Below are 14,763 nucleotides of genomic sequence, written 5' to 3' on the forward strand. Positions count from 1 at the left end.
AGTGATAAGGTTGCATTCCAGAATAACAGAAAACACAGCCCAGACCAATATGTCGTAAATCCATGTTGTTTTAAGGTCCAGTCTCCATTATGGGAAGTAAAAGAAGAATTAAATGTATAAAATCATTTTAGCCTAACTTTACTTTCACATTTTAAAATGTCATGTAGAGGAAGTGTACAAGTATGAGTTAAGCATGCACACACAGAGACAGGAACATTGTGCTCTTACAAAGCTGGAGGGCTGCAGAAGGAAGCGAAACTCTCGCCTCAGCCTATGATGTCACTGTTTCTCTTCTTGCAAACGATGGCTGCCTCGAACACCATCATACAACAGACTCCGCACGCAAACGCTGCAAAGGCAGGGTGGGGCTGTAGTCACATGACCCAAATTACTGTAAAGCAGAACACCAAATGAGAAGTCTGTGAAAAGTTTGATTTTCTGAAATTTCCCAGTTAAAATCAGTTCCAAAAGTGTCCTCATCTTTCTTAATTTTTATACTTCTTTTTCTTCTTCTGCTTTCTAAATTTGGATCATGAAAATATTCTGGCAGGCCCATGCAAACCCACACTGAATATGTTCCTGTTTCCCACACGACATGCCAGCAGGCTTTGGTATTTCCTGTGTATGGTAGATTTATAGCTGCTTCAGAACGCTACTGACTCTCAAACATACAGGAAGTGCACGCGGAGTGGGGGAACGCTCTCAAAACACATTTTACGCTGGTGTGGTTTATAGGTGTGCGAGTTTATTAGAGGAGATCAAAGACTCATCATCTTAAAGATGTTTTGATAAGTGTTTCTGCTTCAAAGTCTAGACATTTTCCCATGTAGAAATATTTTCCTTTGTACACGTCTATGTACATATGTACACGTGTGTATATATACACAGTACCCATCATAAGTTTGGACACCCCTTCTAATTTCATGGTATTTCCTGTTTTTTTTATTCCTTTTATTGATTTTCTTTTCTTTCTTTTTTGCTGAAGACATTCAAAATACGCAAATCATCTCCTTTGAACAGTTGATATCGAGATGTATACAATATCTGCTACTTATGATCTGTAAATCCTTCATAACGGCTCTAATCTGAGGTGCTGGTTGTTAATTTTTGATGAACTTCTCCTCCGCAGCAGAGCTCAGTTTCAGTCTTGCTTTCCTGGGAAGGTCTTTATGAGAGACAGTTTCATCATGGTGCTCGATGGGTTTTGCAAACGCACTTGACAATGCAGCTCTTGCAAGAAAAACCGCTGGCCTTTGTTTCTTAAAATAACAACTGACACTTGTTATCGTTGTTGCTATTTAATGACCTAATGCCATCTGTGTTATTTCATGGTTTTGAAAAAAAAAATAAAATCTAAAATGTAGAAAATAAAACACTGAATTAGAGGGTGTGTCCAAACTTTTGACTGGTTCTGTATATAACATGCTGGTGCCAAATACAGTGCAGTACCACAGCACGCCTACCCCCCCCCCCCCTCCAGACGTCTTATGGCGTCACGCCCTGTGGGGCCAGAGCTGCTCCAGTGACACAAAGGGGACCTACACACTGTTTTAATAAAAGCAGTGAACAGCTCAGCAAGTTTGGGAAGAAAAGCCTCTACGATACTGTCAGAATAAAAATATTTCAAGAATATTGTTAGGAATGTAAAATACACATTTTTTTTTTTGAGGGAGGAAAACTGTAATATGTTGCTGCAGCTGAATTCCTGCAAAGCTGAAATGTTTCATTAACGATTATGTAAATAGTTTCCACCACACTGATGCAGACGTGACTATTTAAAACCTGCATCACCTATTTTTGCTTTACTGAAGCGGTAGTAAATGCAGCTACCTTGCGAGCTAATTGTGATTGCATCAGACAGTCAACATCACGCCGTTGTACAGAGATGAGGTGTGCACGTAGTATAGGAAGTATATACAGTACAGTAGTATATATACTATATATAGCAGCAGTAACTTCTATGAGAGCGGGTTAGTATGAACATTTGCCTGGTAATGTACTTTGAGACACACACACACACACACACAGAAGGTAGAATAATGCACGAGCTACTGTAACAAGGGGTAATGAGAAATAGTTGAGACTAATTAACCATCATGACTATGTATGTAAAGTCAAGGGGACAACACCGCATGAGGCGTACCGATTATGCAGAATAACACGGGACAGAATTAGGGCAGGTGTGACAGAGCCCTCTTAAAACATGGTGAAGCCTGCTGGAGGCCTGGAGTGCAGGAGCAGCTCTGTGTATATTCACTTCGGAAGTTTCTCCAAAAAAATGGCCAATTTATGAGTCTTGGGTTGGATTTAAAGCTTTTTGAAAAGAAATAGTCATTTATTTTCGTTCCTGTTCTTCATGCTCATGTCCTCTTAGGTAAGAATGCCTACGCACACTTTCTCTGTTTTAATGTGTATTACGTAAGATTGGTGACTTTGTTGTTGTGCCAATATATGGTCTAGTAGGTGAGTTCAAGTTCATTTCAATGATTTGATTTTCTCCTTCAGCTTTCATAAAGTGCCATCACCAGGATCACTCGTGGCCCGAAATGTCGGGTATAGTGGAAGTAGTTTCAAATTCAAAGGTGACGAGAATAAACCATGGAGGTGGTGGACACTCCTGTAAATCTTGTAGGTTTTCCATGTAAATGTCTTCACTTTTTTTTTATGTTTGACAAACCTTAGCTAGGTAGCTGTTGAGGGGTTGAATCCCAAATAGTGTAAACCCCAAAATAGAAAGCTAGTGCATTAGGTGGCAGTTAATTAGCTTAGTTGCTTGCGTTAGCAATAACATGGATGGTTCAGAGGAAATTTAGACCAACTTAGAAGGAAATAAGAGGGTTTAAAATGACATAATGTTGGCAGGCAGCTGCTCTGCCCTCTCTCCAGTACTGTGGACTGGACCATACTGGTCTACTTTTACTCCTGGTTTCATACACCCTTCAGATTATTTGTACAAGCAAAATATAAAAAAAAATAAACTGTTGATCCTTGAATACGTCATGTGTGTAATAAAATATTCACGTACAGATCTTGGATCAAAACAACACGAGGGTTAGGGTTAGGGTTAGGGTTATAACCTTAGGAACAGGGACTGGTCTCCAAAACGTCACACATCAACTCAAGTGCTGTTAGAGGCTGAGGAGAAGGTCCTCAAAAGACCTCGGCTCAGAACCAAAAGCTCCTAGAACTCCAAAGGCCAAAATACAGCTTTCAAGCAGTTTCTGTGGTGTGGAAGCCTGAACTGACAGCCTGATGTGCCCACATGTGGAGACTGGTATAATTACCCAACCAAAAAAAAAAAAAAAAGTTCATGAATCAACAAAAAAAAAAAAAAAAAAATTTAGTTTCAGTCCTGTTTGTGGATTTAATGAGCAGGTCCAAGGTAGAACCGTGTGAGTATAATTACAGAAATAAGGATGTGTGATGAATCTGAATCAAGCCGCATGAAGCAGATGTGCTCAGTGGGTATGACTGGGGAAATTCCATTGAGCGGGAAGTGTGGGTCAACCCCATGGGCTGGACATGACTTTCTTTTTTTTTAAATGATACTCACAGGTGGTTTGCCGACCTTTGGCGCTTCACATGATAAGCATGGATGATGTAATATGTCACATGTTTACACTGCTCCTTTATCTGTGACAAGTCACTGCATCCAAAAGAGATATTCTGTAACATGTGTAACTCTATAAAAAAATAATAAATTAAAAAATCATGACTGAAAGTTTCCAAAAGTTATAAAAAAAGCACAAAACCTACAATTCAAGCAGATTCAAGCACATACAGTACTTTGTGAAACACCAAGGGGAAGTAATGGATATAAACTGCAAGGCTAACGAGGCTAACCAGACACGAGTGATTTAATTTACCGAGCATGAAAACAAGGCGAAAACAAGAAATAAAATATGCAGACCACAGAATAAGGTAAGTGAAGATGTAATATACTGTATGTTGGACGTCACATCCACACTGTCAGTATTAAACAGGCTGTAAGTCAGAGTCACATGACTGTAAGAGTGGACTTAAAATGACTTTAAACTCTTAATTTACTGTAAGTTGCTCAAATAGTCTAGTGTTTTTTTTATGTTACAACAATACTTTCACTATCAGTGTGTATCCAATTATACTAAAGAAAAGAAATCTTGATGCGGTAGCGGCTCAGCGTGTTAAGGATCTGAGTTACTGATCGGAAGGTCGACAGTTTGCGCCCCAGCTCCTCCAGGTTGCCACTGTTGGGCCCTTGAGCGAGGCCCTTGACGCTGTCTGCTCCAGGGGTGCTGTATAATGGCTGACCCAGTGCTACTAACAAAGCTGGCATATGCGAGGAATAAAGAATTTCAATTAACTTAACATGTACAGTACATGCAATCTTGATATACACTGATGTGCCGTGACATTAAACCCATTAGTGTGTTGGGTTCCCCTCGTGCCATTAGCGTGGCTCTGCAGGGTATCTGTGGTGTCTGGCACCAGGACATGTGCTGAATTGGCTGCGATTGGAGCAGACATGCTGTCCTTCCGCCCCCGCGGGTATGGGTGACAATATAAACACCTTGGGTGTTCATATCGTCACCAGTTTACTGGTTTATAATTAATAATCAGTGTGATTCAACTGGTCTGGGTGCGGGGTAAATGTTACGGCTGTTTTGTGCGTTTTGTTTGTAGCATAAAAGCTACAATAATGTGTGTGTAAAAGAGAAAAGAGAGAGAGAGAGAAAGAGAGAATTTATGTTTATAATGTTTATATATGTTTATGAATTCTAATTGATTTTACTTATAATGTTTTTAATGTTTTATAATTGTTTTGGCAGCGATGTACAATTTTGTTAACATTGACGCCAATTAAGCCCTTTTTTTGAAAGCGAGCGAGAGAGAGAGAGAGAGAGAGAGAGACAGCACCTGGGAGGAACTCACATCTACAGAGCTCTTCAGTGTCTACACTCGTTACTTGTTTCTCATAACTGCAGCACTATAAAGGCATCTGAAATCACTTCCTGTGACTTTTTGCATTCTGTAGAATGAAACCAGTTTGTTGAAGCAAGCATCAGACGCAGCCTACACTCTCTGTCTTTCTGGACGACTTGCTTTTGAACCTAACAATGCGTTTGTCTGCCATCGAAAAAAAAAGGCTCTTAATTGTATTTCCTTCAGCTGATTTACAGTATAATAAAATGTTCAAGCCCCACTAGATATGTAAAGGAGCAATATTAAATTCTCTACTAACAGTGCAATGTTACAATAAAGAAAAGGTCCATCTAACACTGTAAAACACTTTTTTTTTTAACTATTAGCAGAACCTTGAGGAATCTGAAATAACAGGACGAATTTACAACCAACTGTTCTTACTATTGGCATATTTGAATACTAGCATTTAGTGTTCGGTGTTATTAGTCTTTAGATTAGAAACCATGATATACACTACTACTATACAGCCACAAGTTCGTGCACACTTGCCCATCACACCCTTATGTGCGAGATGAACATCCTGTTTTGGATTTAGTCTTGATTTTTTTTTTTTTTTTTAATAACCCCTTTCTTTTAGCAACTGTGTAAATTTCACACTGGACTTGATTTCCAAATGAAATGCAAAATTGACTTTCATCAGAAAGGAGGACTTTGGACCACTGAGCAATGGTCCAGTTCTTTGTTTCTTCAGCCCAGATGAGACACTGGATTGGTTTGGTACTAGAAATGCAACAGTTGTGGGCCATTTTCTGAAGATGAATGTGCATGGTGGCTCTTGATGTGCAGTATCCAGCCTCATTCCACTCCTTATTAAGCTCTTGCATGTTTATAGTTTGACTTTCTTTGACAATCTTCTTATTACTACACACACCTCTGTTGCTTGTGCAACTTTTCCTACCACACTTTTCCCTTCCATTAACCTTTTCATTAAGCATATTTATGGAAAGTATACGGAATAAATTCCATGTATGTCTCGGTGAACATCAATACATGAAGCAACAATGACTTGACAGTTGTTCAGAAAACCATTATCGACACCCTCCACGAGGAAAAGGGCTGAAGGACAGTGTATGACTAAATTGAGTAATTCACTCAAGCCTGAAATGAAATATTCTAATATGCTGATATTTTGTAAGATGCTGAATTTTTTATTTTTATGAGATGTAAGCAGTAATCGTCAAAATTAAAACAAAAAAGACTTGAAACATTTCGCCCGAGATGCAATGAATGTGAAATATATAAGATTTTTACAAACTTTTTTCACAATAGAAATTTTTTTAAATGCACTATAATTGGGAACCGTGTCATAATTTGTTTATTTATTTATTTATTTATTTCACCTTGTTTATTTAAGTCCATTGTTCCTCTGTGCAGGACACATCCTTGTTTTAGGTGTGATCTAACATTGTATTTTAAGTATTGTCTACATGAACAAGAATATTTAACAGGCAACCCATTTCTGAAAATAATAAAGAAGTGTAACCTTCTTTTCACTTCTTTCTCAATGGGAACATTTGACTTCAATGATTCACCAGGAAGTTCATGTATTATTTCCTCGGATGGTATTGGTATTCTACTGTATGTTCCTCCAGAATTAAGTGGTCTTTAGAAACTTGCTCTCTCATCTCAAGTGACGTCTTGCAGTTGAAGTCAATGTTGTCAGGAGCATACTGTTCAGTGTTCTTGAAGGTGTTTTTCTAGTGTCCTATATCCTGATAGAATGGGAAAGCCAAGGCCAGGACCATCTTCATGGTAAAGTGGAACTGTGCACAGCCACCACACACCTCCAAAGCAGAACACACACCCCAAGCAGTATGTCGAGTTGTTTTGTAACAGGCACAAGTCAAAAGGCACAAGCGTAAATGTGGCAGAAATAATAAAGGTCTCTCAACTGAGCTGTTCTGAATAGAAGCATTCTTCAAGTCCTGTAAATGTAGAAAGAATGTAAGTCTTTACCATCCTTGTCATTGTACATACCTGTTATCCTGTATAAAGATTCCTGGAGGGTGTTTAGGGGGCTGGAGCCAATCCCAGGAGACTTAGAGCATGAGTCAGGGGACGTCCTGAACAGGGTGCCAATCTATTGCAAGGCACGCATGCATACCCTCACTCACACACTCATTCACACGCTACAGGCAATTTGTCAACTCCAATTAGCCTAACCTGCATGTTTTTGGAGTGTGGGAGAAAACTGGAGTACCAGGAGGAAACCCCCAGAGCACAGAAGCACACACACCCTGTGGTGGGAATCGAATCCAAGAACTTGGAGGTGTAATACAACAGTGCTAACCACTAAGTCACCGGACTAAACTCTCTACTCAGTTTCACATACACACACACACACACACACACACAAAACTATATGTATAGTACGTACAGCCTGATTGTGTAAAATTAAAAATATGTGTTGTTCATCACCCGATAGATAGATAGATAGATAGATAGATAGATAGATAGATAGATAGATAGATAGATACTATTTCTTATTGATGTATTTTTCATTTACCAAATAAAATAAAATAAAAACATTCAAAAAGTAAAAACTTTTTGCACCTCTTGTGAACCCAAAGTCAGTGAGCGAACATTATTCAAATAACTCATACTGATGGCTATCTATTTTTGAAATCTCAAATGAGCTGACAAAAATTTGCAAGATATTTTTTTAGACCTAGCTGGAAGGACAATATCTATCTATCTATCTATCTATCTATCTATCTATCTATCTATCTATCTATCTATCTACATTATATATATATAGATAAATAGATGTATAGATAGATAGATATACTGTAGGTATATAATAGGTATAGGTTTTAATAAGACTATTATCTAATGGTCATTTTATTTTTATTTATTTTTCATGCTAGTAATAAACAAATAAGCCTCTATGTGTAATAACACAGTAATTTTATTAAAATTAATTTTTAGACATAAACTAAAACCTTTGTTTTAACTAATTTTGTACTAATGTTTTATAGATTTGTTCTCCAGAAACTTGCCTTGTTTGAGAAATCTAGTAGCATGTAGACGAGTACGCACCACTGTTTGGTGATATTACCATGTGCACACTACACTATATCACTAAAAGCATGTTGAAACCTGAGCATCACACTCACATGTGACTGTCAAACTACAGATGGCGACTGAAATATGAGTTTTATGAGCCTTTATTCGTCACATAAACATTACCACTCAGTGAAATTCTTTGTTTGTCTCATATCCCAGCGTTTGTTAGTAGGCTGAGGACAGCCATTATACAGCACCCCTGGAGCGTACAGGATTAAGGGCCTTGATCAGCAGCAACATGGCGGCGCTAGGGCTTGAACCACCAACCTTCCGATCAGTAACTCAGAGCCCGAGTCAGCACTATCCTAAAAAAACTGAGTTGTTATCAGAAGTGGGAATTAAACCCATGCCTCCTGGATAACCAGTGACATGCACACAGTGGCTGTTTTCTGATGTCTAGGTGAATCGAAAAACAAGAGAAGAGATTAATATAACACTTAATTTGGTGTTTTTTTAAATTAAATTAATTTTAATGCTGTTAATAATTTCCCTTTATTACTTTTTCATCCTCGGTAGCTTTTAAAACTTTTCCAGTGCCAAATGTTACCTAATGCATGTGCTGTAGCTTAGCTGACTAGCTAGCTGAAGTTATGTAACGTTAGTCAAGCAACATCAAGAAAATGAGATGGAGAAAGGAAAAGATTTCTGACTGTTTCTCACTCGCTGCCCTACCCTGCCTCTTCTACAACAATACACAGACTAGAGATGTGTCGAAAGCAGTGAAAGTTCTCAGATACAGTCATCCCAGTCCGACTCAGTATTCAGTCATCATTATCAGAAAATACTAGCAAAGCACAGCTAACTAAATGTATTGTACTCATGGCCCCAGTTTGTCTACATACAGTAAGGTCACATGGTTATGATATAAAAAGGGCTAAATTTCCACTGCAAAAAATTTTTATTTGGTTCTTAAATATTTTGGGTTTAGTCATTTGGGCTGTTGAGGTCAGTACAGTCATGGCCAAAAGTTTCGAGGATGACACAAATATTAATTTTCACAACTTCTGATGCTTCAGTATTTTGAGATCTTTTTGATAATTACATTAGGTTTAAGTCAATATTTGCAGCGTTCAGTGCAGTGCCTTTCTTTTTCAAGACTTCTGCAATTCGCCCTGCCATGCTGTTTATCAACTCCTGGGCCACATCCTGGGACTGATAGCAGCCCATCCTTGCATAATCAATTCTTAAGTGTGTCAGGATGTGTATTTTTTTTGTAAGTGGACCTGTTTTTGATGATTGACCACAAGTTCCCAATGAGATTAAGGTCTGGGGAGTTTTCTACGGTGGCCCTGAAGTGCAAAACAAATTAACAAAACTGAAAACAAAATAACAAATTCAAAACCAAATAACAAATTCAAAACCAAATTAACAAAACTGAAAACAAAATAACAAATTCAAAACCAAATAACAAATTCAAAACCAAATTAACAAAACGGAAAACCAAATAACAAATTCAAAACCAAATTAACAAAACGGAAAACAAAATAACTAATTCAAAACCAAATAACAAATTCAAAACCAAATTTACAAAACGGAAAACAAAATAACTAATATCTAACTGGCCGAGAAGTGCAATACAAATTAACAAAACGGAAAAAAAAATTAAAAACCTAATAACAAAACCCAAACTATTTTTTTGGAGGGGGGGAGTTTTGTTGTTTTGTTTTTGTTTTTGTTATTTTGTTTTCGGATTTGTTAATTTGGTTTTGAATTTGTTAATTTGTTTTCCATTTTGTTAATTTGTATTGCACTTCTCGGCCAGTCCGATACAAACCGGAAAAGGTAGGTATAGTTAGCAAATGAAATGCTTACCACTGATTGGACGAGACATCTGTCACTCAAGATATACAGGAAGTAGGAACTTGTTTCTTTATCTTTGTTTCTTGTGTGTTCTGCTTCACTTTAAACTATGATGGCCGTGAAGTGCAAAAAAAATATAACAAAACTGACTTCAGGGCCATATTTGAAACCACAATAATGTTTGCACATTCATACACACACAAATCTACCGCTACTACAGTACTTCCTGTATATCTTGAGTGACAGATGTCTCGTCCAATCAGCGGTAAGCATTTCATTCGCAATCTATACCTACCTTTTCCGGTTTGTATCGGACTGGCCGAGAAGTGCAATACAAATTAACAAAATGGAAAACAAATTAACAAATTCAAAACCAAATTAACAAATCCGAAAACAAAACAACAAAAACAAAAACAAAACAACAAAACTCCCCCCCTCCAAACAAATAGTTTTGGGTTTTGATATTTGGGTTTGAATTTGTTATTTTGTTTTGGGTTTTTTTTTTTTCTTCAGTTTTGTTAATTTGTTTTGCACTTCAGGGCCACCGTAGTTTCCTGCCCAAGGACCCAAAATTTCTAAGTTTTGTTCCTCGAGCCACTTAGTTATCACTTCTGCCTTATGGTACTCACGGTGCTCCATCATACAGGAAGAGACATTGCTCGTCACCAAACTGGTATTTGAATGTTAGGAAGGTGTTTTTGTGACCATTCTTTAATTATGGCTGTGTTCTTAGACAAAATTGTGAGTGAGCCCACTCCCTTGGCTGTGAAGCAACCCCACACACGACTGGTCTCAGGATTATTGGTAATGGTATAGCAATTAAAATAATAAAAAGCTAAAGGATTTCGGACATTTCATGCCTTCTACATGTGTTTTTGTCAATCAGTGATTAATTCACACGCCTTGATCATCCGTTCAAACAGTTTATGACATCATGCGAGTGTAGGGACATGTATAGTACATCACAACCAGCTCCACCCATCCTGCAAATTCCAGTAAACGAGCCATCAGAGGTCATTAGACAGAAAAAGTACACAAGCGCCATAGTTTCATTCAGCAGTTTAAACAAACATGACATGACACAATATCTACTGACATTATCTTTTCTACTAAAACGAGTTACTACTTCTACGGTATGGCCGACTCTCCACTCAAAATAACTCAAAATCTGTGCTAATGTGGATTTGGTAGTGACACATCTATCTATCCATCTATCTATCTATTTATCTATCTATCTATTTATTTGTTTATTTATTTATTTATTATTTTTTTGTAAGGAGTCTTCAGTACTTGTACTTGTTGTAATTTTCAATGTTACATTCGATGCTGTAAAAATGGAAAAGTCAAGAAAGAGAGAAAAAGAAGAGGCTGGGTATGAAACGAAGGAAATGATTGTATAGCTGATATACCAAAAGTGATAACAGGAAGTAACCCGTTTTGCTATTACTGTCAACATATAAAAAGGGCATTGTGCTGCTCTTTAATGAAAAAAAAAGAGAAGTCGCAGGCAAACTGCTCGTTTATTGTCTGCTTGAACTGTGCTATAAAATGATTGAAATACTTCAAGACATGACGTCAAAATGATTGGAATGAACGCCAGGCCGCATCACATCTCACCATGGTTATTTTCCTATAACAGCGTGACCTGCTGTGTTTCACTTTTACACATTTCTTCCTTTTCCAGACATCCACTCACGTTACATACGGTATAGCTCATGCTAATTGTGAGAAGAAAACACACACACACACAAAGTGTTAATCAAGGCAGAGCTTCGTAACTGTGCTATATGCGTGTACTGTAGGTAATGAAAGAACATGGAGCCTGTTTAAAAAGAATATGACATATGTCATCCTGGTCTGCAAATAACCGATGCAAATATCGCCGAGATATCTGTAAGTTGCGAATGTTTAAAATGACAATTGAAAAAAAAAAAAAAACAGTACAGTATACAGCATTAGAATGAACGAAGGTTGTGAGAAAAGCTGACATGTTCTCAACATTTAAGAGACGTACGTTTTAAAGTCGTGACTGTAAAGGTGCTTTAAGTGAGGAGATGTAGTTCTGACTTCTTATATGACTCTGCCTCTCTTTGTAACTTCCTCAAACGAGGCGGGAAACCGAAAAGAGAGGAGAGAAGAAAAAAAAAAAACAAGTGAGGAAGTGGTGTCTTGCAGCACACATTACAAAGGGACTAGACAACTATTAAGCTGTGATCATGAGACTTTAAAAAAGGACTGAATTTATGATCATGGATAAAAAAAAATGTGTAAATTATATGACACATTATTTAACATGATAATCTAGATTCAAACATCTACCATCAGCTATCTGTACATGTCCAAGAAAGAGAAAGGGGCTGAGACAAAAACCTAAAGGAAGACGGCTGAAATGAACAGAATCTCACGGAATTATTTAGATATTATTTACAGAACCTCAAGCATATGTAGACATAACCTTGAATTGCATCGTATAAAATGTCGTCGTGTTAAACTGCTGTACACTGACTGGAGTTTTTTCTGTAACCCAGTGCTACATCAATTTATGATAGAATGCATGTTTAGTGTGTGACCACACACCACTGGGTGAAAGCCGTACTATTTAAGCTTTGTTTCATTATGAATAAGTCATTGGCTTTTTTACACTCACATGTAGCCTTTCAAGCTCAGATGATTTTTCTCCCCTCAAAAACAAGACTGAATGTTTTTTGTTCACTTTTATTACTGGGTTATATTATGTCCTGTTAAACAAAGTCATTTCTACATAAAAAAAAATACATTTCATTTACACTAAATTCATATTTAACTAACACAGTGTAATTTGAATTACACTAAAACAGTAAAAATTGTAATTTGCACAAGGATACAGCAGCCCTGGAGCTTAAATGGTTAAGCTGGGGCTCAAACCCACAACCTTCCGATCAGAAATCCAACTGTTGAGCCACCACTACACACTGTATATGGGTAATGATATACAGTCGTCTGCAAATACCCCCCTTATTTCTTTTCCATATTTTGCCAGACATTCTTGTGTTTTTAATGTAGTCTTGAGAAATAGTTCCCCAAGCTTCCTGAAGGACTTTTTGCCTCTCGTTTCCAATCCAGTCCCTGTACCTGAGCAATTTTAAAAGAATGCTTTTGGTCTGTTAAACCACACATTGACCTACAGTATGAATCATCCAAGCATTAAAAACGTACTGTATATGAACCGGTGTAAAACAGGTGCAGATGATGAAAGATGATCAGGCCAGTGATTAGTATACTGCTGATGGTAAACACTGAGTGGTTGGAACAGACGAGAGGGGAAATGGGGCTGCTGCCGAGCTGAGCTTGTTTTAAATGATACCTTTCAGCACATTGCTGTCTGTCACATTAAAACACATGCTCATTTTTTTCCTCCTACATCATTTCATGTAATATGAAGAAATGATGGGTGGCTCAAGACCTTTGTACAGTATTTGTACTTTGCTTGGCGCTGTCTCGGTAAAAGATACAGTATACTGTAGACCAGCTGTCAGGATAACGTCAATTTAAAACATACTGATTTGACCCTTCTCCTTTGTTTTGATTCAATTACAGTCTACTTTAACTTAAAAGCCAGCTATATAAACTGTATGTCCTTTAAGTCTTTCAGCTATTAGTAGATCAATAGCTAGATCATGACCCCTTCAGTCCTGTGATCCACCCTGGAGTTACAGATGGTGACCATGCACTGCGGCTGAGGGTGATATATAATAGTTTGTAAAAAATATCTGTGATAATTGAGGATAGTACCAATTAAAAAACATAAAAATGGCTGTGGGCTGTATTGACACAAACAGTTTTTATGCAACGGCTCGTAACTGCAATGACTATCATGGTTCTAGGACAAAAATTGCCCCAAACAGTCTCCGTCAGTGCACAGTTGTTAACTGCATCAAAGTGAACTTCATGTACAAAGTGCACTTTTGACCATATAGCTCATGGTCATACAAGTGGTTTTATTTATGGTCACACTATTCTGTCTACTATCACCCGAATAGAGCATGGTTTCCCTTTTGAGCCTGGTTCCTCTCAAAGTTTCTTCCTCATGTCATCTCGGGGAGTTTTCAGTAGCTGCGCTCAAGTGTATTTTTCATCTTAATTTTAGTGATTCAGAATTTTTTAGTGGTTCAAAATTTAATTACAGTATATCTGATCAAGACATGCAAAACATCCTTTTCCTACACCTACAGTATATATTTTTATTCCATAAACAGAACAATTCTATGAAAATGCAGTTTGGTACAGTAATAATCCATCCACATTCACATAATGTGTAAAGCAACAAATGTAAAAATTATTCTTTATTAACGGCTTTCCTTTTGCTATTATTATGATTATAAATTATAATTCGTCATAACATGACATATAGCATAAACTCTGGTTTAAGAATATTTCAGAGAAATAAAAAAATAAAACAGAATTTAAATTGAATGTCTTTGTCTTATTGATTCTGATTACTCCTTATGAACAATATAACTGTTGTATAAATATTTAAACATTGTAGCAGTGTGGCTCAGGTACAGTAGTTGGGTTGCTGACCGGAGGGCCAGGGGTTCAAACCCTGCCACTGCCATCACTGTTGGGTCCCTGGGTAAGGACCTTAACCCTACGGTACGTCTCATACAACTCATGTCGCTGCATGCAGCACCGTTCCCAAGCTACATTAGAAGAAGGGTGTGTTTTGACAGGAAGAGCATCTGGTGTAAAACCTGTGCTAGTTTTTGCTGTTCAAATTTTCCTCAGTAAACACTTGTGATGCAAAACACTGTGCTATACAAATAAAACCGAATTGAAATGAACTGGCTGAAGGAATAATTCGATAGCTTACATTATTTTTATTCTGTACAGCCTGTAAACTAACTAGCCTTACTTTTGTATTTTGCTAGTTACTGTATGGACAATATAAGTCATAAA

This window comes from Clarias gariepinus, chromosome 15 (assembly GCF_024256425.1).
Source record: "Clarias gariepinus isolate MV-2021 ecotype Netherlands chromosome 15, CGAR_prim_01v2, whole genome shotgun sequence".
Lineage (NCBI taxonomy): Eukaryota > Metazoa > Chordata > Actinopteri > Siluriformes > Clariidae > Clarias > Clarias gariepinus.